Source organism: Ahaetulla prasina, chromosome 6 (genome assembly GCF_028640845.1).
Source record: "Ahaetulla prasina isolate Xishuangbanna chromosome 6, ASM2864084v1, whole genome shotgun sequence".
Classification (NCBI taxonomy): domain Eukaryota; kingdom Metazoa; phylum Chordata; class Lepidosauria; order Squamata; family Colubridae; genus Ahaetulla; species Ahaetulla prasina.
The window spans coordinates 52,336,095-52,339,814 of NC_080544.1; the positions used below are offsets into that span (position 1 = coordinate 52,336,095).

At 37.9% G+C, this 3,720-nt stretch overlaps 1 protein-coding gene across 3 annotated transcripts in view; it reads right to left on the bottom strand.

The window, feature by feature from the left end:
- Positions 1 to 3,631, bottom strand: part of PLEKHS1 (pleckstrin homology domain containing S1) — a 44,638-nt gene extending 41,007 nt beyond the window's left edge. For all 3 annotated transcript variants that reach the window (XM_058189290.1, XM_058189287.1, XM_058189289.1), the window contains exon 1: positions 235 to 3,631. The gene's annotated coding sequence lies outside the window, so the exon portion shown is untranslated. The remainder of the gene's footprint in view (positions 1 to 234) is intronic.
- Between the last annotated feature and the right edge of the window lie 89 nt (positions 3,632 to 3,720).

Genomic DNA, 3,720 nt, shown 5'->3' on the forward strand with positions numbered 1-3,720 from the left:
TGCACAATTAAACTCTTGTACTCTTCCAAAGGTGAAAAAAAATATCCAAATTTTATTCCTGTTTTAAATTTTATCTACAGTATTTATTAGGGGGTTTTACCCAAATTTCAAGACAATAAAATGTAGTAAGTCACTTCGCACTTTAAAGACTGTACACAGAAGAAGAGAATAAAATTAAATTGTACACATTAATGTCAGCTGTAAATAAAAGTTATGATTTTTAGTAATACTTACAGGATAGGATGTTTGCCATGCTGGAGATCAGCAATCATGTCACTGAGACATTTATTGAAAATTGGATTATTTAGAGCGGCTGTCTTTTTATATTAGTATTAATTACACCCCTAACTATGACTCATAAGGAAATACCCTACTTTTTTCATATGGGAAATATTCTCTTTTACTGTCAAAACCGAAAGTTGTTTTAATGAGGAAATACGGGAAATGGTAGTGTTTTTAAAGAGATTTTGACAGGGCACACAACAGGTGCAATAATAATACTACTAAGTCCAGGTTGGCACTTGGTTTGGTTTTTTATTTCATTTCCTCATAGCAAACTTTTTAAAAATGCAACTGTTCCAACGACGAGAGAGAGATGAATTGCTATGAGGATATAATTGGCTACTTGATTGCAATTATTACAATCTAACAAAATACTTTATTTAATGAATAACATAAGAAGGGAAACTCTCAGAAAACAAATCCATAGACCTTTTCTTATGTGTATCTAATTGTTGAAAAAATGCTTTATTATTTTCTTAGAATTCCTGTATTTACTTTCACCCCAACTCATACCAGAAGCAGCTTAACCCACGCCATTCTGATGTAACTGAAACATGTTAAGACAATTCTAAAATGTATAAAATCCAGTGTGTATCTCTGTCAGGCAGCTGTCAGGCAGTTGATTGACTACTGTTGTCAGGTAGCTGATTGACTATTAGTGCAGAAGATTGACTGCAACTGGTACCCATTGGCAATTTTAGACTGGTATAGGCAAAGCCCACTGTGATTCCATTCTTTCACACTTTTCTCCTGATAGCAAGAACTTGGCGCAAATGTAATGGGACTTTATGAGATGATGGACTGCACAATTACTTAGAAGAACTGGCTTTTTTCAAAACATAGATACTGCCTACAGTTCGATAAGATAGCATTTTACCACCCAGCTCTATCAACCTACAAAGCCTGTTTGTCAGGCTTGTGTATGTTCTGGGTGGCCTGAATTGGCCCAGCAACACAGCCATCATTCATGATAGAAGGAGGAGACACAAATATTAAGATAACTTTTGAAACAATTTTTCTTTACCTCCCTTCTGCTGAGAGGCAGTGCTTCCCCTCCCCGTCCATGAAGATATCCTGCTCAAATTTGCTAATGAAGGGATTGTACAGCAGGTTAAGACATTAGCATGGGACCATAAAGATGACTGCAATGGAGAAACAATCTTCAGTACAGGTAGTCCTTGACTTACAACCAAAACTGAGTCCAAAATTTCTGTTGCTAAATGAGACGTTTGTTAATTGAGTTTGACCCATTTTACAACTTTTCTTGCCATAGTTGTTAAGTGAATCACTGCAGTTGTTAAGTTAGTTACATGGTTGTTAATTGAATAGGTTTTCCCCACTGACTTTGCTTGTCAGAATGTTGCAAAAGAATGTCCCATGACCCTGGGACACTGCAACCGTCATAAATATGAGTCAGTTGCCAAGCATCTGATCATGTGGGATTAGGAACAGCTTCAGTGTCTTTCCTCCCACTGACCCAGAGGTGAGACAAAACCAAGAAGGGAAGGATGAAAGGATCTTCTGATTTCTATTTTCTCTCCCTCAGGCTATCTATCTATCTGCATTAATAGATGGGTTCCCATTCATGTCCTCTTGCCCATTATCCCTTGCACAATGAATAAAAGTTTACTACAGACAATGCCTCTTTATTGTTTTGGTTTGAAGTTATAAAATAAATTTAAAATCTAGGTTTAAATGAAAAGGCAAAGTATGTCTCCTTTCCCCACACCTTTACACCTTTCTCTTGCCAAAACTGTTTTGTAAAAGAAATATTATAAAGAGTAGAATGTTAATGTTTTAATATTCTAATCCACAGATATTTTAAAATAGAATGTTATGAAACCTGAAATGAAATCTTGCTCTCCTTGCTTTGTCTCATCAGCTGATCAGGGAAAGGCACTTGTGTCAGGAGTGGTGTTTTCTGCTGCTTGCTTTACTTTAGGGACTAAGAACTAATTTCAATTACTTGGATACCTCAGTAACAGTATTAGATCGCAGACATGCTTATTCAATCAACCAATAGTAAGAACCCCAAATAAAGTGTGCTAATCTCACCCTAAATATCTCTGGAATAGGAAAGTTTCTACAGCAAAGGAAAGCAAAAGCAACAAACCAAAAACAAGCCAGTGTTTGGTAGCTATTATCAAGCCCTACAAAGGTTCTGAAGAAATGCCATTTTTTGGCAACAAGGCAAAATAACTGAACAAAACAACAAAATGTGTGTGTGTGTAGGGAGGAAGGGACGGAGGGAGGGAGGGAGAGAGAGAGAGGGAGAGAGAATTGCACAGGATAATATAGAATAGAATAGAATATGTAGATATGTTTCTAATAAGAGGAGAAAAGCAAGCAAAAAAGAATGTTTATGGGAATTAAAACAAATGCACAAAGCATTACCTAAAGGTAAGGGTTCCCCTCGCACATATGTGCTAGTTGTTCCTGACTCTAAGGGGTGGTGCTCATCTCATTTTCAAAGCTGAAGAGCGCTGTCTGAAGACGTCTCCATGGTCGTGTGGCCGGCATGACTAAATGCCAAAGGCGCACGGAATCAAAGGTGGTCCCTGTTTTTCTACTTGCATTTTTTATGTACTTTTGAACTACTAGGTTGGCAGAAGCTGAGACAAGTAATGGGAGCTCACCCTGTTATGTGGCACTAGGGATTTCGATCGACAAACTCAGTGTCTTAGCCACTGAGCCACCTTATTATCTCTTCTACACTGTGTTATTCATGTTTTTAGAATTCAGATCTTAATTCTGCCCAAAACCCTCCCACTCTTCATAAGGCTCCTTAAAGTCACTGCTTGATATTTTGCTTTATTGCACCCAAGAAATAATTCATACATATACAAGAGTTCTGCCTACTGCAATATTGTAGTCCTGTGTGCCTTATCCAGACTTTAAAATGCAAATCTTTTTGACCCTATCTCAGTGGATTCTCAGCCATTCTTTTCCCAGACTTTAAACCCAAATGCATCTGTCTCATGTTTGCAAAAGTTCTCTGGTTCAAGTAGTGCTGCTTCCTACCTCATCAATTTTAACTCATACGACCCTGGTGCTACCCATGTCCCGGTTTTGCAGAAGCCCACCTCACCTTCTTCTACTACCTGTCTTAATTAGTCAATGTCCAACATTGCAGTACTTACCTGCCCAGATGCTCTCCTTCTCCTTACACCTTTCCAGGTTGCCTCAGCTGATGCCTTTAAGAAATGTGACTTTTTCCTACTCATACCTTTGAGACACTTCTACTGTAATCAACTTCATTTCAGTCCATCTCCATCTCCATCAAATAAGATGTTTCATTTTGAGACCAGTTGCCCATACCTGCAAGGCATTCAAAACATTGCTTTGCCATCTCACCTGCAGTTCTGATAAGTATGGATGAGTGGGATCTATAAATGTTCTTGGTTACTGTTTTATGCCGTTTATGCTGGTTTTTATTTG